This window comes from Phoenix dactylifera, chromosome 3 (assembly GCF_051530095.1).
Source record: "Phoenix dactylifera cultivar Ajwa chromosome 3, Ajwa_hap1_PhDact_Kaust_v1.1, whole genome shotgun sequence".
NCBI lineage: Eukaryota > Viridiplantae > Streptophyta > Magnoliopsida > Arecales > Arecaceae > Phoenix > Phoenix dactylifera.
The window spans coordinates 34,790,501-34,812,036 of NC_143192.1; the positions used below are offsets into that span (position 1 = coordinate 34,790,501).

The following is a 21,536-nucleotide window of genomic DNA, read 5'->3' on the forward strand; positions in this document are numbered from 1 at the left end:
GCTAGGAGGGTTTGGAGGTAGACGGGACTTCCTACAGTGCTCTAGCGTCACGTGGTGGCCTTTCTCAAGGTTATTCGCCGATTGGCGAGGGTCTTGCAGTCCAAACTGGAGGCAGTGCTGACGACTTATTTTGCTTATCAGATCTAGCTTGCAAGGAACGCATGGACTTTTGGAGAGAGATAGCCCCACCAGGGGTGCCGGTGGAGAGGGCGCGACTGTTGGCGGTGAAGGCCTCTCAAACGATTCAGTCGGATAGACCTTTGACAGTTCGGAATATCTGGGGCTCCTCATCTGCTCGTCGAGCATCTCGCTTGATGTTTTTCACCTGGGATCCCCCATCTCCGAGCTTCTTCAAGGTCAACTTCAATGGATGTGTCCTGCAGGGCGGCAGGAGGGGTGGTGCGGGCTTCGTTGTTAGGGGCCCGGACTCGAGTGTGATCGCAGCTGGGGGCTACTATTTGTTCGACACCTCGGTGCCAGAGGCGGAGTTGAGAGCGGCCTGGTCTGGTTTGTGCTACGTTCGACGAGCCTTGTAGGGGAAAGAGGTCCTGCTGGAGGGCGATTCTGCGACAATCATCGGATAGATTCTGCAGGTTTCAGGGGGGTCGGCGATTACCACCCACTTTTGAGAGATATTTGGACCATGGTGAGTAGGGGATGGTGCTTCAAGCGAAGCATGTATTTAGAGAGGCTAGTGGGGGACCATCGCTATGTATGATACTCGCGTTTTCAGAAGAAAAAAAATAAAAGACAAGTCCCTCTCGCACCTAATAATGAGGCGAGGGTGTTTCCGTCCATTCAAACCTACGACAACGTCAACCCTTTGTCCGCCACCTCTATCTCACCGTTCAACCAGCCCGGTCTGGTGCCCCCTTCACTCTCTCTCTCTCTCTTTAACTTTCTATATTAAATCTCATCTCTGCGAAGCAACCGTCCGAGAAACAATGGCGGAACAAGGCCAGAGTATCATCGCCTATCCCCTCCAAGGCCACATCATCCCCGTCGTCCACCTCGCCATCAAGCTGGCTTCCAAAGGCTTCACCATCACCTTTGCGAACACAGAAGCCGTCCTCCACCAGACCACCCAAGCCCACAACTCCGACGACATCTTCGCCGGTGCCCGTGCATCCGGCCTCGACATCCGCTACGAGCTTGTCAGCGACGGCCTTCCCGTCTCCTTCGACCGATCCCCCAACCATGAACAATTCATGGCCTCCCTCCTCCACGTCCTCTCGGCCCATGTCGAGGAGCTCATGCAAAAGCTTTTGCATGCCAGCCCCCCGATCACCTGCCTCATCACCGACACCTTCTTCGTCTGGCCCTCCACCATAGCCAAGAAGTTTGGCATACCCTATGTCTCCTTCTGGACCGAGGCTGCCATCATCTTCACCCTCTACTACCACATGAACCTCCTTAAAAAAAATGGCCACTTCGCTTCTCTTGGTAATAAGTCCAACTTTTTCATCTATTGTTAGAATTTGTTGCTAACATCAACATGTTTGTGGATTGTAGAGAATCGGAAGGACACCATAACGTACATACCGGGAGTGCCGATGATCGAGCCAACCGAACTCATGTCATACCTCCAAGAGACCGATACGTCTTCCGTGGGGCACCAAATAATCTTCAAATCGTTCGAAGAAGCCAAAGGGGCGGACTTCGTACTATGCAACACGGTGCAAGAGCTCGAGCCAACGACCATCTCGGCACTGCAGAAGGAGAAGCCATTCTATGCCATCGGTCCGATCTTTCCGGCGGGCTTCACCAAGAGCACCGTCGCGACGAGCTTGTGGACGGAGTCGGATTGCTCTCAATGGCTTCGTACTCCAAGCCGGCAGGCTCCGTCCTGTACATTTCCTTTGGGAGCTATGCTCATGTGAGCAAGAGAGACTTGGAGGAGATAGCATATGGGATTTTAGGCAGCAAGGCGAACTTTATATGGGGCCTTAGACCGGACATCGTGAGCTCCGACGATCCCGAGCCATTGCCGAGAGGATTCTTAGAGGAGAGTCATGGGAGAGGGATCGTCGTTCAGTGGTGCTGCCAAATAGAAGTGCTGTCGCACAGTTCGATCGGAGGCTTCTTGACGCATTGTGGGTGGAATTCGATATTGGAAAGCATATGGTGCGCCGTCCCGTTGCTATGTTTTCCGCTGCTGACCGATCAGTTCACAAACAGGAAGTTGGTCGTCCAGGATTGGAGGATCGGTGTCGGAATTGGAGAGCTTAATGCTGTGAGGAGGAAGGATATCTCGAAGAAAATCGACAGCATGATGGGAGGAGAAATTGGGGACCAAGCCAGGAAGGAGATCAAGAAGGTGAGGAAGGCCCTCGAGAGTGCACTCGCTCCTGACGGCTCGTCGCAGAAAAACTTTGATCAATTTATTAAGGATCTAATGAAGCATGGCTCGGAAATAAAAGGGAAATAAAAGCTAATGGAAAATGATATGCATCTTATTTGTAGCTCAATTTCTTCCTCCATGTAACTATGAACATGCAGTATCTAAGGAAGAAAGACAATGAGCTAATTATTGTGAATTATGTTCTACAATAAAATAAGAAGTGTTCACTATTTTAGCCAAGCTAGAATTTTGAAGGACTGCTGTTCTCATGGCGTGGTTAGGTGAAACATTATGGAACATGCTTTGAGACATGGATTCTGTGCACGCAAAAAGTTGTCTGGACGCATTAACGCTCGATTGGTAGCTAAATAATCGAACTTCTGCTGACAATACCAACCTCCCTCTCCCATATTTGGCAAGAAGGACTTTCCATGAGCATACAATTATTCATGAAAATATTTGAAGATATATATATCCAAATTTCAACATGTAGATTCGGCAGGGAAACTACCAATCAGGTATATGCAATGAGGAAAAAAAAATTCAAGTCCTTTTATAGGGGAGAAGTTAATATATACAAGAATGCATGTAAGGTGAATGAAACAATGTAGATTGTAGCCTTCGATGTTTGCACGTATTTCCTAAAGCAACCGTTCATCTTGCATTTTTACTTACATCCAACAAGCATGCATCTAGTTGATAACTATGGTTTCATTAATTAAATTGTAATCTACATATTAAAATTCTTAAAGTAACCAATCTTCCAGCTACAGATTATGTCATTTAGATGCTAGCCAGTTTGAGGTAGGGCTACTTGAGGCAGAGCCAATTGGGGGCAGAGCTTATTTGACACAGGCATATTAATTGAGGCTAAACTTTACATCTCCAGTGGTCGAGCAGCCAAACTTTTTTTTGAGACCAAATTATTTAAATATAATTATTTGAGATATGCCAAATGATTGAGGTGTACTAAATAAATTGCACTATGCATTTTTCCATATGTTTGCTCGTGGAGAAAGAATTTATTAATTATATTTCATATAAACTATTTACTCAAGATAATTAATTTTTCACTTCCTATTAGCTTCTAGCATTAATCCAACTTGATATGCTTCCATAAGACTTTTGGCCGATCTAGCTAACTGAACAAATATATATAATTTAATAACTAATAACTCAGAAATTCCACTTAAAATTATCTGCATATAGCTTTATGTTTGCTAGTTCTTGCAGTTTATTTATTCATTTATTTTTTGATGAAGAGGGAGGCAAGGCCACCGAGCCTTTATTAGAAAAAGAGATTTTATAGAAACTATTTACAAAGGAACAATTTAATTAATTTAATCTATCATAAAATACAATAGTGTAGTTGTCATCTTTTGTTTATCTAAAAGAAATTATGTTACGAATTCCTAGTAGTGAAAGTTGTTAGCCTAGATGCACAAATATAATTGATAAATTAAATATTTCTAATATTCAAAAACAATAATTAAGAAGAATAAACTAGCAAATAATTAACTTGACAATATAATAATAAAATGAAGAAAGAGAGAGAAGATGGCCTATGGATCGAAGCACGCTGATGCGCTGTCCCAGAAAAGTTTATGCCCCCCACGCACGGGTCTGCTGGCACAGATCTCCTAGAGATACGACGACCTAATACAGAACCACGTTTTCCCCGTCAGTGCGCCTCCAGGGAAGAAAATAGAGCACGTTCACACTTGCAGATACCTCAAAAGAAAACTTAGAAAAATTATGAGGAGAAGAAAAATTTTCTTTATTTTTTTCTCCCCAATGATCCCTAGAGCCCTTTTTATCTAGACTCTTGGAATAGGGAGAAGAGAAAATTTTGATTGTGCTTTGAAATGATCCCTAGAGCCCTTTATATAGGCTCATGCGCGTCAAAAGAAGAAGATTCCTCTTCCGCGGATTGATGACGTGTCTTTTTGTGCTTCTTTGATCCTTCGGCTTATTGCATCTTGGCCATCCACGTTTTCTTCCTTCTTCGAGGGGCCTTTCCATGCTTGCTCTTACGCTGGATGCATGACACTTGTCATAGTTTGCTTTCTTTAGAAATTTTTCCATATTTGCTCTTGTGCTGGATGCTTGCCACTTGGCCGTTGACTAAATTAGTTTTCAAAATTTTAAAATATTTAATTTAATTTCAACAATCCCCCACATAAATTAAATATTTTTAAAAAATTTAAAATCAAAATAAAATAAATAAATAAATAAAATAAAAATAAAAATAAAATGCTGAGTATCTTATATTATGTAATAGGTATAGGTACCTTTGTTGACCCCCTAATGGATTTTGATGAACACAAAATACTAGAGTATAATTCCCTATGTATTAACAATTTATTTGAGGATTTCAGGTGTTTATCTAAAAATATTGTTAAGAAATGTCTAGGCAAGTTTCCTTATTTTTCAAGGATTTATTGAAGAATTTTTGAGATGAAGAAAACAGATCAGGGACAGCCGAGACGTCTCCGGTTTATCCCAGAGACGTCTCCGGCATGAATAGGAAGAATTGGCACGTTTGGAGACGTCCCCGGCACCTGGCGAGGCGTCTCGCAGGGTCGGAGTCGACTCTCTCAGTAGCGGAGTCGACTCTCTCAGTGGTGGCAGAAAGGGTGATTTCAAGAGATGCGCGCGAGTCGTCTCCGAAGGACGCGGAGTCGTCCCCACGCATAAAAAGCAAACTTTCCGAGACGTCCCCAGAAAGCGCGGAGTCGACTCTCTCAGGAGATTCCAGAGGACTTGTTTTTCGGTGATAAAACTGCGGAGTCGTCCCCGACGTCGCGGAGTCGTCCCCATGCAAAAAGCGCAAACATCCCGAGACGTCCCCGTAAAGTACCGAGTCGACTCCAACATCGTCAAAAGATTTCTTATATAGCCGAGACGTCTCGCGTTCAAGCGGAGACGTCTCCGGAGCGCCTGGGACGCGACTGACACACTTTTTCAGGTTTGTTTGAATTTCAAACGGCTATATTTTTGTGTCTAACGGATCTATTGCTTGTAGGGCTATAAAAGGGAGCTTTTAAGTGCCTTTAAAACATCTCTTACAAGCCAAACATAAGATCATTCAAGAGAGAAGAAAGAAGAAGAGGTTCAAGGGAGTTGGTGCTTTAAAGAGGAAAAATCAAGTGCATTCAAGCCTTCTTCATCTGATTTCGTGCTCATCTACTCACTCCCACTTGGCAATCAAAGCTCGCATTCAAGCCAACGTGATCCACATCGGAAGAACCACCATCATCCACGCTTCCAACGGCAAAAAGGGGTCTTCCGATTTTGTTATTTCTCATTGCTATATTTGCTTTCATAAGAGCTTTTAAATCTTTGTAAAACGTTTGAATATTGAGCTTGTTCCAGTCAAGGGACTTGGAACAAAGGATAGGTGTCCCAAGCCTAAGTTAAAATTGGGGGATTGTAGGGTTCGTTGTTAGTCCGGGGTAAAACAACGAGTTGGGTAGTTCACTCGAAAAACTACCGGATTGTAGGGTTCGTTGTTAGCCCGGAGTAAAACAACGAGTTGGGTAGTGCACTCGCAAAACTACCGGACTGTAATCGCTGATTATAGTGGAAATTCCCAAAGGTGTTTGGGGAGTGGATGTAGGAGCAGTGGAATCTCCGAACTACTATAAACCTTTGTGTTTGCGATTGACTGTGGTTACAACTTTAGTTTCACTTTTGCACATACACTTGTGTATTTTCTTTTAATCAGACAAAAAGTTTTTAAAACACCCAATTCACCCCCCTCTTGGGTTGTATCTACTGGGCAACAAGTGGTATTAGAGCAGGTGCTCTTCTATTAATTATAGTCTTAACCGACTAGAGCTAAAGATTATGACAACCCTACATAACATATTATTTGCCGAGGGACTTTCCATAAACAGACCTCCACTGTTTGATGGAACATATTATATTCAATGGAAAGCTAGAATGAAAATTTTTGTTCAATCACAAAACTATAGAATATGGAATATCATTATAGATGGACCTCACACACTCTCTCAAAATGTCAATGAAAAAGAGTTAGTGAGGATGATAGTGTTATTTTGATGATTAACAAGCAATTCTCTAGAGTATGCTATAAGTTAAAATTGATACTTCATTTATAAGTTCATTGCTCTCAGTACATTTGCTTAATTGGAAATATATATATGGTCTTGTTCATTTGGATGAAACTAACCTTGAGAATGCAGCAAAGTGTGGATTGAGTCGACCCATAGGTTGATTGGGTCGACCCCGGCACATCGAGGAATCATCTGGCACACTCCTGCAAAAACAGCACAAATGAACAGTGAGTTGGGTCGACCCAAGGTAAGCAAGAGTCGACCCAACCTCCAAAGAACCTCAAAATGCAAAGGAAGAATGCTCTCTGGATTTACTGAGAGGGTCGACCCAAGATGAAGTTGAGTCGACCCAAGCTTGAGTCGACCCAAAGAAAGGTTGAGTCGACCCAAGTGAAGAAAGGCTGAAATTCAAGGCTCTGAATTTTTTGAAGCTGACCTTGGGTCGACCCAAGAAAAATGTTGAGCTGACCCAAGGTTTGAGTCGACCCAAAGAAAGGTTGGGTCGACCCAAGGCAACAGAAGGCTGAATTTCAAGTTTCTGTGTTTTCTGAGAGGGTCGACCCAAGAAATGGTTGAGTCGACCCAAGTGAAGGTTGGGTCGACCCAAGGACAGGTTGAGCCGACCCAAACACGGGCTGAACATAACGGCTAGTTGTGCAGAAATGCTTTTTGGACTCCCAACGGCTATAAACGGCTAGTTTCTTCAATCCAACGGTCAGAAAGGACTATTTGGAGGTTGGAGAAGTATTTAAGAGGGAGTATTCATCAGAGGAAGCAAGCTTTTGGGAAAATACATCAAGTGCATTCAAGAGAGAACCCTAGCAAGGCAAGCTTCATCCAAGGGCTTCATTCAAGAATCAAAGAAAGGGGTTGAGCAGATTCAAAGAGGCATCAAGAGCTCCATCCTCCCTTGAAGAGTGAAGCATCCTTGACAAAGAAGAGAGAAGCTACTTCAAAGCGATAAATATTTTCTAACTCTTCTTTGTAGTTCATATTGTTTCATTTGCTCATTTAGGAGTTTGAATCTTTCTTCTTGTTTATCAAACTACTTGTAATAGGTTGTTGGTGAACCCGTAAAACCAACATAGGTTCGTTGGTGAGCCCGTAAAACCAACATAGGTTTTTGGTGAACCCGGAAAACCAAAGTGTATAGGTTCGTTGGTGAGCCCGCAAAACCAACAAAGGTTTTTGGTGAACCCGGAAAACCAAAGTGTATAGGTTCGTTGGTGAGCCCGCAAAACCAACAAAGGGTTTTGGTGAACCTGGAAAACCAAAGTGTAAAGGTTCGTTGGTGAGCCCGTAAAACCAACAAAGGTTTTTGGATTGTGAGCCCGGAAAACAATCCAACTGTAATCCACAGGATTATAGTGAATTCCCAAGGGGACGCTTGGGGAGTGGACGTAGGTGCTAAGGAGAGCACCGAACCACTATATATTGTTGTGTTTGTGTTGTGCTTGTGCTTACGTTTATTCTTGCATCATCTTCTATCTTTGCACTAGTTTAAATCATTCAAATAGTTTAAGGAAGCATCCACCGCACTTAATTAAGAAAACGTTTAAAGCACCAAAATTTAGAAGAAACCAATTCACCCCCCCCCCCTCTTGGCTTGTCACCTTGGGCAACAAGTGGTATCAGAGCAAGGTGCTCTAATAGTGCTCATTGATCTAACAATCAAGAGTTAAAGATCATGACAACCCAAGTGGGATGTGCAATGAGTGAGGGGCAATTCACAGATAGACCTCCACTATTAGATGGTATAAACTACACACATTGGAAAGCACGCATGCGCACTTTCATTCAAGCACATGACTGCGATCTATGGAGTATCATAGTCAATGGGCTACACACAAATAATAATCATGATAAGAAAATGGCTCAGCAAAATGCAAAAGCCATGAATATTCTATATTGTGCATTGGATGATAGTGAACTTGATGACATATCTTTTTGCATGACTGCTACAGAAATATGGAGTATACTTGAAGCTAAATATGAATGCACTAATGTTTCTAGTGACATTGAAATTATCTCAGAAGAAGAAGAGCAGCAAACTGAAAATGAAGATCTTTGCTGTGTGGCACATGGAGATGAGGTGTGTACTCGAATACAAAGTGATCTCTCATTCAAAAATCAAGTACATACTGAAACTCAATCTGATTTTACATTTGATGAACTTTATGATGCTTTTCATAATCTATACTTTGAATATAAGAAGCTTAGGTTAAAGAATAAAAAGCTAAATCAGAAAAATCTATCTCTTGCTGAAAGCTATGATATAACTCAGAAAAATAATAAATTACTTTCAGAAGACAATGAAAGGCTAACTAAAGAAGTTAACAAATTTAAGTCTATAGTTGAAAAATCTACTATCAGCTCTGAAAAACTGAACTTAATGATAAATAATCAAAGAGCTGAATTTGAAAAGGCTGGATTAGGATATCAATCTTGGTACACACAAAAATCCCTTAATGATATATGTGTTAAATCCTCCACTATCTATCCTAAAACGGATTCTAATTTATCTGGTGAAACTAATAAACAGAAACAGAAAACTGAAAATTCATTATCTGTTTTTGCTAAATCTATGTTGTTTAAATTTAGCAAAAGTATGCAGAAGTATATTACTTGCAATCCTAAAACCTGCAAACTAATAGACAAAATGGTAATTAAGAGAATATGGGTTCCAAAAGGAACAATTATAGCTAACCTGCAAGGACCCAAAAGAGCTTGGGTTTCTAAGTTGAAAACATAATCATTTTTAGCAAATGTGTCTAGCTACCCAAGATTCCAATGAAAGATGTTAATTTAGACATTGGGTGCTCTAGACATATATTAAAGAATGAAACTTAAAATATACTTGAGAAAAGTAATTAAAATAAAAAGAATAATGAAATTAGTAATCCTTGCATCTCATCATTCTCTTTGCCTTAGTATCAAATTAAAACATGAATTGCAGGTATTAATCAATTTTGTGATATAGGTAATATTTTTAAAAATATAATCAAATCACTTCATTTTATAGTATGCCTTATTTACTGCTGGATAAGTTGCTAAATGATTAATCAATTTATTAAGAATAACTCTATGAATTCTCTATATGCTTGATTGAGAGTTTTTATCAATGGTATTATCTTATTGATCATAGACATGAGAATGTATACTTGGTATGCTTTTAAATATATGCACTATGAATACCAAGATTAAAGAAACCATCCTTGGCACATAGAATCAACTCATGCTAGTATGTACTTACTCCCAAAAGATCTTGCCATAGGCCCACTTAGATTATCTACTTAAAGGTCAAAGTTTTGCTATGCATGCTAACTAAGGAAACAAACAAAAATCTTTTCTAAATCTAAAGATGTTGTTTCCATCTCTAAGTTTTCAAAAGCTTACGTTGGATTTATTCTTGGGAAATAAAACTGAAGTATTTTTCTGTATTTACTAAATCTTGTAAAAGTGTTTCAAATGATAAAGGTTTCCAAACTGTGAAGATAAAGAGTATCATGGCACAGTGTTGAAAACCAAGATCCTGATAAAGGTTATACAGAAAATAATATTAAATCCAACGATTTCAGCACCAAGGACACCATAAGTAAAATAGAGTTAATAGAATTCTTGAAGAAATGCAAAAGATAATTATGTATGATAGTCATCTACTTAAATAATTTTTAAAAGACTATCATCACTGCGTGTCATACATATGATCTCTCTTAAATCTATTTTTTGATGAAAACTTCTTTTGATCTTCTGAAAAATAGAAAAAGAACTATTGCATATCTCTCATATTTTTCAGTCGTACATGTTATGCTTGATATGTTCCCATGAAAATAATGCCAAATCTGATAAAGATATTTCTATCCTTGGATATCATTCATCAAGCAATGCATATAGAACTTTCATGAAAACTTCTAGTTGTAGAGGTATCAATTCACTTTATTCTTTATGAGACTAATGATTTATTATCAAAATACTAAAAACAAATTATATATATGTATATGGTTAATCTTTTACATATAACAATCTGAAAACATGTTAATAATTAGAACCAAATTGAGTTTTTCAGAAATGCACTTAATGAAGAAAAATTGATCAAGAAAAGATAAAATAGATCTTGATGAGATTCTTGTATGATTAGAAGTAAAGATCACCATTATCATTTGCTTGCTTTATGAGCTTTATATGCTATCAAATGAATGTGTAGAACTCACCCCTATGTGGTTATTTCATTAAAAAGGAGATCTATGTAAAATAACCACCATACTTAAAAATACACATTACATATATGATAAAGCAATATGTGATTTGGTACAAGCATCAAAAGCATGATATATAAAAGCTTAAGTAACCTTTTTGATAGAAAGTAATAGTGATAAATCTATGCATCAAAAAGAAGAATTTGTAATATCTTATTTGCTCAAAGAATGCATTGATGACATCATTTTTGGGTTCTACTAATGAAGAATTATAATGAAGATTTTACTTAGCTCATGTAAGGTGAGTTTGAAATATGTGTGATGAATGAATTAACATCTTCTCTCAATCTCCAAATTAAGACAAACAAGAAAGGGGATCTTCATTGACCAACGGTAGTCCACAAGAAAATTCTTATAGAAGATTGGCATGAAGAAGGTACATCTATGACCCCATCTTGTAGAATTTGAAAAGGATGAGCAAAGTAGATCTATTGTTTAAAGCTGTATTGAAGCTTGATAGAATAATTATTTCATCTTACAGCTAATAGACCAGAATGTATGCTCATTATGTGCACTTGGGCAAGACTTCAATCTAACTTTAATGAATCTTATTTTATTGATAACAAATAAATCATAATCTGAATTTTTGATAGAAACAACTGATTAAGATAAAATTGATTAAAACTTAGCTAATATGTCTTATTGATAATTATCTTAAGGAAATAGAATCTAAGCTAAATTGATTCTGAAAATAAAAATTGACTTGACCTTGATAAATCTTTCCATTGCTCACATGCTTGTCATTGAACTATCTTGGTTAATGAAACTATCTCTTTAGTTCAAGTGATATGTGCTTGCTTATATTTAGGCAATCTCTTGAGTAAAGTGACTCAACAAGCAACTATTGTCATATCTTATATTGAGTCATCTAGTTTAAAACAAAGAATATGTTGGATGAATGTTTTGTATCTTGAAGAAACTAATGACTCTCCTTCAAGAAAGAAAAGGAGTTTGTTAATAATGCAGGATCCTTGAGCAAGAAAAATGAGAGATCTCAACTTGAAGGATATCTCCATATAAGGTACAATAAACATTCACATGCAAACAAGAGAGAGGACCTTCCTCAGCCAAAAGTTCATACATAAGAAATCTAGTAGGTATTTGACTGAAGAATGCAGAATGAAATGGTAATTCTAGATACTTCTCTCATAAATTAATTGAGCAAAGTCAATAACTTAAATCTTATTATGGCATGATTGAGGCCTTTAATTATTAATTTTTGATATCATGTCTATAATTGATTGACTTATACTTTTAGAGATTGTTTCATGGTTTGCCCAAACTAGAATATATCTTTGCATATGTCATAACCATGAAATACACAAGTTTATGCTTAAAATTTTGATCTAAAATAACTTGTGTGAAATTATGAATCCATGAACATAATGAAAATGTTGTTTGTATGATACACAAGATTAATTCCTCATTCTGCTCTTTCATGTAAATTACTTGAGAATAACAAAAAGAGAGAGAGATAAAGAAAAGAAAAGGAATATTATTCAAGAGGTGTAGAATCTAAGCAAAGGCAAATACTCCAATCTTAAGAAAAAGTAAAACAAGCATAATATATTCGGGACATTTGGAAGGGATAAAATCCATAATTAATTACACTAAAACAGGAAGAATTCGAAGTAAACATTTTAACCCTTCTATATTGCTCATCATAGGGATGGTGCCAATGGGGAGGCTAATGGTAGTACCCGGCACTATTTGACCCAACTATTCGGTGTAGGGCATATTAGGGACGGCACAAGAGGGAGGCTAGTGGTAGTACCTCGTGCCCCTTTCCAACTCCACCGGATAGGGAGCAAATAGAGTATAGAGCATAAGAAAGTAAAAATGAAAGACAAAGTAAATGAAAGTATATAAGAAGAATCAAGTCAAAATGGTTAATCACTTGAAAACATACTTTAAGGAATATATCAGTGCGAAATTATATTTAAATAGGGGGAGTTTATTTGAAAAGAACTGATTTTGATCCTTGACATTCTTGTTCTTAGTATTTTAATGCATGACTTAACACATGATATATTTTACTAAATAAAATGTTAATGTAAGAAAAACAGAATTAATTTTGATGCCTTGGTTGATTGCTCTGATACGCATCCGAAACATATCTTTTCTTATCATTAAAATGTACTAATATTGGTCTAAATGATGTGTCTTTCAATGATCTTGATTACAAGCAAACATTTTTAAATATATGATTATGTTTTGATATTTAAAAATTCATTGAGCTTCATGTATACATTGCTGAAAAACTGTGATTAAGAAATTGAATTCTATAAATACACGTACCTCAATGATCATCTATAAAAACTGTGATTTAGAAAATCTCTTTTGATATTCACTAATGAATCCTAATTGACTTGATCTTTAGAACTTAAATTGTGTGCCAATTCATATTTTTATGTATCAAATTGTGCTTATTTTCTAAAGGGATAAAAGAAAGTTTGTAAAAGAACTCTAAGATGTATCAAAAACTACATGAATTCACATTTTGGTACTTGTGCCCCAATGCTCTTTTTATCATAAAAGAACCTTGAAGTCATTAAAAGTTAATGATCCAACATGATGATATGACTTTCAAGTATATAAGTTTTGATCTTTCACTCTGAAAATTAATTAAAATTACTCTCCTATTGATAAAATACTTAATAAATTGGGCAAAAGGTCTTAAACGAACAAGCTTTCATACTTAGTGAAGAGAGAGTAGATTTCCACTCATGTTCTTCCTTGAATATCATTCATGGTACTCCTTGAAATAACTTGAAAAAGATTCCATCTACACTTGATTTCAAAACTATCTTTGGAATCTACATTTAGAGATCACTTCTGGCTTATATCCTAAATATCTCATTCCTAAAGCCAAACACATAGAAATAAGATATGATTTTATTAGGGATCATGTGCAAAATGGAAACATATGTATTGAGCATATATGTACTGAAAAACAATTAGCTCACATATTCACAAAACCCTTGAGTGAAGATAGAGTCTGCACGCTAAGGAGGAAATTAGGCATATGTGATCCTTTTTATTGAAGAGATATAAAAGGGAGCAAGCAATCTCATGATACATTCCTCCCATTTCTAAAAACCCATGAAACATGAGTCAAACTTGTTATCTATAGATTCCTTACTCATGTATAATTGTTCCAGAAAGAATTTATAAGGATTGGAAGCAAAGAAAATTTTTAGAAGCAAAAAGGAAGAGAAAAGAAAAATTCTGCACTTGGGTCAACCCAACCCAGAATAGGGTCGACCCAACGTTGAGTCGACCCAAGAAGTTTCTTGAGTCGACCCAACGTCGGGACCCCACTGTTAAAAGGGGGACCCGTGAGCTATCTAGGGCACTGTTTACCCTTTGTTCTCTTCCGAAAACCCTATTTCCCACTCTCAATTAGAGTCTCCCTAGGCTGATCTTAGCATCTATATTTAGAGCCTAGGCTAGAAATCTAGTTCTCGTATGTATCTTGCCTTTTCTCATATGTATCTTGCTTTTTTCCTTATGAATCTTGTCTTTCCCTTATATCTTTAAATCTTGATTGTGGAACATTGTACTTTTCATCATTTTGAGCATTAATATATGAAAATGTTCCTATTTTGATCAATGAAGTCTGAAGTTTGTTCTTTATTGCATCTTTTCCCATATATATGTTTTTGATGATAACAAAAAGGGGGAGAAGAGAAGGAAAGAGTATATAAAGGAGAAGAGAAGGAAAGAGTATATAAAAGAGAAGAGAAGGAAAGAGTATATAAAAGAGAAGAGAAGGAAAGAGTATATAAAGGGAGAAGAAAGAGTATTACTTTTGTGAGAAAGAGTGAGTAAAGAAGTTATGAAAAGAAAAGAGAAATAAATGGGCAAACAAATTGAAAATCATATAAGAAAGCTTACATATCTAAGGGGGAGCAATTTGTAACAATGAAAATCATCAAATCAAAAATTTCTATCATAATTCAGAATTTGGCACATATAAATTCAGAATTTGGCACGCTCCTTTCTCACCCCGATACATAAGCTGAAACTCTTTTTTGAAGTTTCATTGCTAATGAATTATAAATGAAAGGGGGAGCCATTCAAAAAATCAAATTGGCAAATTTTGAATGATATAGGGGGAGATTTCACTTATATATATGAAAAGCTGAAATTCTGAAATTCAATCCCTTTTATAAACTGATTTTAAAGACAAGTATCAATAGGCTTATACTCTTTATTTTGTAATCATCAAAAAGGGGGAGATTGAGGATGATAGTGTTATTTTGATGATTAACAAGCAATTCTCTAGAGTATGCTATAAGTTAAAATTGATACTTCATTTATAAGTTCATTGCTCTCAGTACATTTGCTTAATTGGAAATATATATATGGTCTTGTTCATTTGGATGAAACTAACCTTGAGAATGCAGCAAAGTGTGGATTGAGTCGACCCATAGGTTGATTGGGTCGACCCCGGCACATCGAGGAATCATCTGGCACACTCCTGCAAAAACAGCACAAATGAACAGTGAGTTGGGTCGACCCAAGGTGAGCAAGAGTCGACCCAACCTCCAAAGAACCTCAAAATGCAAAGGAAGAATGCTCTCTGGATTTACTGAGAGGGTCGACCCAAGATGAAGTTGAGTCGACCCAAGCTTGAGTCGACCCAAAGAAAGGTTGAGTCGACCCAAGTGAAGAAAGGCTGAAATTCAAGGCTCTGAATTTTTTGAAGCTGACCTTGGGTCGACCCAAGAAAAATGTTGAGCTGACCCAAGGTTTGAGTCGACCCAAAGAAAGGTTGGGTCGACCCAAGGCAACAGAAGGCTGAATTTCAAGTTTCTGTGTTTTCTGAGAGGGTCGACCCAAGAAATGGTTGAGTCGACCCAAGTGAAGGTTGGGTCGACCCAAGGACAGGTTGAGCCGACCCAAACACGGGCTGAACATAACGGCTAGTTGTGCAGAAATGCTTTTTGGACTCCCAACGGCTATAAACGGCTAGTTTCTTCAATCCAACGGTCAGAAAGGACTATTTGGAGGTTGGAGAAGTATTTAAGAGGGAGTATTCATCAGAGGAAGCAAGCTTTTGGGAAAATACATCAAGTGCATTCAAGAGAGAACCCTAGCAAGGCAAGCTTCATCCAAGGGCTTCATTCAAGAATCAAAGAAAGGGGTTGAGCAGATTCAAAGAGGCATCAAGAGCTCCATCCTCCCTTGAAGAGTGAAGCATCCTTGACAAAGAAGAGAGAAGCTACTTCAAAGCGATAAATATTTTCTAACTCTTCTTTGTAGTTCATATTGTTTCATTTGCTCATTTAGGAGTTTGAATCTTTCTTCTTGTTTATCAAACTACTTGTAATAGGTTGTTGGTGAACCCGTAAAACCAACATAGGTTCGTTGGTGAGCCCGTAAAACCAACATAGATTTTTGGTGAACCCGGAAAACCAAAGTGTATAGGTTCGTTGGTGAGCCCGCAAAACCAACAAAGGTTTTTGGTGAACCCGGAAAACCAAAGTGTATAGGTTCGTTGGTGAGCCCGCAAAACCAACAAAGGTTTTTGGTGAACCCGGAAAACCAAAGTGTAAAGGTTCGTTGGTGAGCCCGTAAAACCAACAAAGGTTTTTGGATTGTGAGCCCGGAAAACAATCCAACTGTAATCCGCAGGATTATAGTGAATTCCCAAGGGGACGCTTGGGGAGTGGACGTAGGTGCTAAGGAGAGCACCGAACCACTATATATTGTTGTGTTTGTGTTGTGCTTGTGCTTACGTTTATTCTTGCATCATCTTCTATCTTTGCACTAGTTTAAATCATTCAAATAGTTTAAGGAAGCATCCACCGCACTTAATTAAGAAAACGTTTAAAGCACCAAAATTTAGAAGAAACCAATTCACCCCCCCCTCTTGGCTTGTCACCTTGGGCAACAGTTAGCACAATTGAATGCTAACGCCATGAACTTTCTATATTGTGCTATCCATGAATCTATATTTCATAAGTTTTCTGCATGCTTATCTGCTAAAGAAATCTGGGATACTTTAACAATTATTTATGATAAATCTCAGATTAGCTCACATGTGCTTCAATTGCGTACTAACAATGAGATTGCAGAATCTTCCACATTAGCCGAGTCGACTCCCAATTTGTACGAGTCAACTCCTAGAGAAGAACAGTCTGAAAGACAGATCAGTTCAAAAAATAAAGAGTTCGGTAATGGAAACAAGGATCCATTCCCGAACACCGAAAGATTCAAAAGCTTCCTAAAGACAGAGAAGAAGAGGAAGCAAGAAGAAAGAAAGAAAGAGATAAAAAGGAAGAAAGTTTTGACCAAGGAAGAGTCAAGCAAGAAAATGAAAGCTAGGAGCAACAACGATGATTTTAGCTCCAAAGAACTACAAGAGGTGACTAACTTTTGCTTTATGGCACAAGAAGATAAGGTAAAATCTGAATCTACTTTTACATCAAATGATTTTCAAGAAGAATTTTCTTATGATGAACTTTTAAATGCTTTTCATGATTTGTATGGTGAATGTAAAGAATTAGCTATAAAAAATAAAAATCTTAAAAAGCTTAATTTGGAAATTTCAAAAGAAAAAAATTCTATTGCTGAAATACATGACAAACTAAATTCTGAATATAAAAGCTTAGGGTTAATTTCAGAAGAATTGATTCAGAAAAATCATAGCTTAATCAAAACAAATCAAAACTTAAGTAAAGAAATTAATCAATTAAAATCTTTTATTAACAAATTTACTGTAAGTTCAGAACGATTAAAAATGATGTTTGAAAGCCAATATGTTGCTTATGATAAACCAAAACTTGGCTTGACTCCTTTACTTAACAATAAATCTCTAGAGAAAAAGGTTATCAATGCATCAAGCAAACCATTAAATAAGATAACTTATTTCAAACATGAAAAGAATGGACATAACAACTTTACCTATCGTTCTAACATAATTAAATCAAGTGGTAAAGTTATTACAATTAAACAAATTTGGGTTCCAAAAAGAACCATATGTCCTAACTCTCAAGGACCCAAGCAAGCTTGGGTACCCAAAATAAAAATATGAGGATATAGATGTAGGTGTGCCAAGATACCCATGGAACAAATAGAACTTTCATACAAATGGGTGTTCTAGACACACGTCAAAAAAAATGAAACTTAAAATATAATTATGAAAAGTGATTAAAAATAATAATAATGAAATCAGTAACCCTTGCATCTCATCATTATTTTTGCTTTAGTATTTGATTAAAATATGAATTGCAAGTATTGATCAATTTTGTGATATGAAAAATACTTTTGGAAATATAATCAAATCACTTCATCTTATAGTATGATTTACTCACTATTGGATAAGTTGCTAAGAATAACTCTATGAATTCTCTATATGCTTGATTGAGAGTTTTTATCCATGGCATTATTGTTTATCGATCATAGATATGAAAATATGCACTCGGTATGCCTTTGAATATATGCACTATGAATACCAAGATTAAAGAAACCATCCTTGGGATATAAAATCAACTCAAGTTAGTATGTACTTAATCTCAAAAGATCTTGTCATTGGTTTACTTAGATTATCTTCTGCAAGGTCAAAGTTTGCTATGCATATTAACTAAGAAAACAAACAAAAACCAATCTCTAAATCTAAAGATGTTGTTTCCAACACTAAGTTTTCAAAAGCTTACATTGGCCTTGTTCTTGGCACTCAAATTGAAATATTTTCTACATTGGCACAAACTCACAAAAAGGGTTCAAATGAAAAAGGTTTGCAAACTATGAAAATAACGAAGTATCATGGCATAGTTTTGAAAACCAATTTTGTATTAAGTTGTGCATAGAAAATAATATTGAATACAATTGTTTCTGCACCAAGAACACCATAAGTAAAATAGGATTAATAGAATCCTTGAAGAAATGAAAAAGGCAATGTTGTATGATAGTCATCTACTTAATTTTTTTTGTTAAAAGCTATCATCATTACTTGTCATATATATGGTTTCTATTAGGTCTATTTTTGATGAAAACTCTATTTGATCTTCTGAAAAATAGAAAATGAACTATTGCATATCTTTCATATTTTTCAGTCATACATGTTATGCTTGATATGTTCTTATGAAAATAATGCCAAATCTGATAAAGATACTTCTATCTTTGGGTATCATTCATCAAGCAATGCATATAGAATATTCAATGAAAAGATCCTAGTTGTAGAAATATCAAGTCATTTTATGAGACGAATGATCTTTCATAAAGTCACTAAAATTAGATTATATATGTATATGTTAATCTTTTTTCTTACATATAACAATCTAAAACTAAAACACCTTAAGAAGAATGAACAAGATTAGAATTGGTCAAGTTAAACTAAATCATTTTTAAAAGAAAGAGAATTTGAAATCTTGTCGATAAAATCTGAAAACTTGTTAATAATTAGAACCAAATTGAGTTTTCAGAAATGCACTTAATGAAGAAAAATTGGTGACTACTAAAAGATTCAATCAAGAAAAGATGAATTAGATCTTGATGAAATTCTTGCATGATTAGAAGTAAAGATCACCATTATCATTTGCTTGCTTCATGAGCTTTATAGTCTGTCAAATGAATGTGTAGAAACACTCATGACAAATATGATAAAGCAATATGTGATTTGGAACATGCACCAATATAAATGACATAAAAGCTTGAGTAACTTTTTGATAGAAAGTAATAGTGATAAATCTATGCATCAAAAAGAAGAATTTGTGATATCTTATTTGCTCAAAGTATACATTGATGATATCACTTTTTGGTTCTACAAACGAGGATTTATATGAAGATTTTACTAAGCTCATGCAAGTTGAGTTTGAAAAATGTATGATGAATGAATTAACATCTTCTCTCAAACTCCAAATTAAGAGAAACAAGAAAGAGGATCTTCATTGACCAAAGTTAGTCCACAAGAAAACTCTTATAGAAGATTGGCATGAAGAAGGTATTCTATGACCTCATCTTGTAGAATTTGAAAAGAATGAGCAAGGTAGATCTATTGTTTTTAAAGCTGTATTGAAGCATGATAGAATACTTATTTTATCATACAGCTAGTAGACCAGATTGTATGCTCATCATGTGCAAGATTTCAATCTAACTCTAATGAATCATAATTTATTGATAACAAATAAATCATAATCTGAATTTTGATAGAAACAACTGTTTAAGATAAGTTGATTAAAACTTAGCTAGCGTGTCTTATTGATAATTATCTTAAGCAAATAAAATCTAAACTAAATTAACTTTGAAAATAAGAAATTGATTTGACCTTGATAAATCTTTCTATTGCCTCACATGCTTGTCCTTGAACCATCTTGGTTAATGAAACTATCTCTTTAGTTCAAGTGATATGTGCTTGCTTATACTTAGGCAATCTCTTGAGTAAAGTGACTCAACATTCAACTAGTGTCATATCGTGTATTGAGTCATCTAGTTAAAGATATGGTAGATGAATGTTTTGTATCTTGAAGAAACTAATGACTTTCTTTCAAGAAAGAAAAGGAGTTTGCAGGATCCTTGAGCAAGAAAATGAGAGATTTCAACTTGAAGGACACCTCCATAAAAGGTACAATAAACATTCACATGCAAACAAGAGAGAGGACTTTCTTCAGCCAAAAGCTTACACATAAGAAATCTAGTAGGTATTTGACTTGAAGAATGCAGAATGATTCGATAATTTTAGGTACCTCTCTCATAAATTAGCTGAGCAAAGTCATTAACTTAAATTTTACTATGGCATGATTAAAGTCTTTAATTATTAATTTCTTGATATCATGTCTATATATGTATTGATTGACTTGTGCTTTTAGAAATTGTTTCAAGGTTTGCCCAAACTAAAATATATCTTTACCTATGTCATAACCATGAACTACACAAGTTTATGCTTAAAATTTTAATTTAAAATGACTTGTGAGAAGCTATGAATTCTTGAGCATAATGAAAATGTGTTTGCATGATATACCTCTATATGATACATTTGATTATTTCTTTATTCTGCTCTTTCAAGAAAATTACTTGAGAATAACAAAAAGAAAGAGAGATAAAGAAAAGATAATGGATATTAGTCAAGAGAAGTAAAATCTAAGTAAAGGCAAATACTCCAATCTTAAGAAAAAGCAAAACAAGCGTAATATATTCAGCACATTTGTAAGACTTGTGTGAGCACTCTTTTGGAAGAATAAAATCCGTAATGAATTACACTTAAATAGAGGGAGAGTTTAAAGTAAATATTTTAACCTTTCTATATTGCTCATCATAGGGATGGTGCCAATGGGGAGGCAAGTGGTAGTACCCGGCACTATTTGACCCAACTATTCGGTGTAGGGCATATTAGGGACGGCACAAGAGGGAGGCTAGTGGTAGTACCTCGTGCCCCTTCCAACTCCACCGGAAGGGAGCAAATAGAGTATAGAGCATAAGAAAGTAAAAATGAATGACAAAGTAAATGAAAGTATATAAGAAGAATCAAGTCAAGCTTTAATCACTTGAAAACACATTTCAAGGATGAAATCAGTGCAAAATTATATTTAAATAGGGGGAGTTTATTTGAAAAGAATTGATTTTGATCCTTGACATTCTTTTTCTTATTATTTTAATGCATGACTTAACACATAATATATTTTGCATGTGGCATGATGTCTTGAATTATGAGTTCTCAATATTTTGTAATGCTCCATGCTTGGACAATTTGATTGAATGTTTGGAATACTACATAAAATTTTTGTTTGGTAATATTGAAAAGAAATTCCAGATTTGTCGTACACAATCATCGTCAAAATCTGAAAGTTGAATAAATTTGTAAAAAGGAGAAGAGAAGGATATCTCTATTTAGGCAATGACTTTAGTATATAATGT

The 21,536-nt window shown here is 36.1% G+C and overlaps 1 pseudogene across 1 annotated transcript; it reads left to right on the plus strand.

The window, feature by feature from the left end:
* The first annotated feature begins 883 nt into the window (after window positions 1-883).
* On the plus strand, window positions 884-2,590 carry LOC148714346 (UDP-glycosyltransferase 86A1-like; annotated as a pseudogene). Its single transcript, XR_016399863.1, has 2 exons — window positions 884-1,443; window positions 1,513-2,590. The product of XR_016399863.1 is annotated as a UDP-glycosyltransferase 86A1-like (transcript).
* The last annotated feature ends 18,946 nt before the right edge of the window (window positions 2,591-21,536 follow it).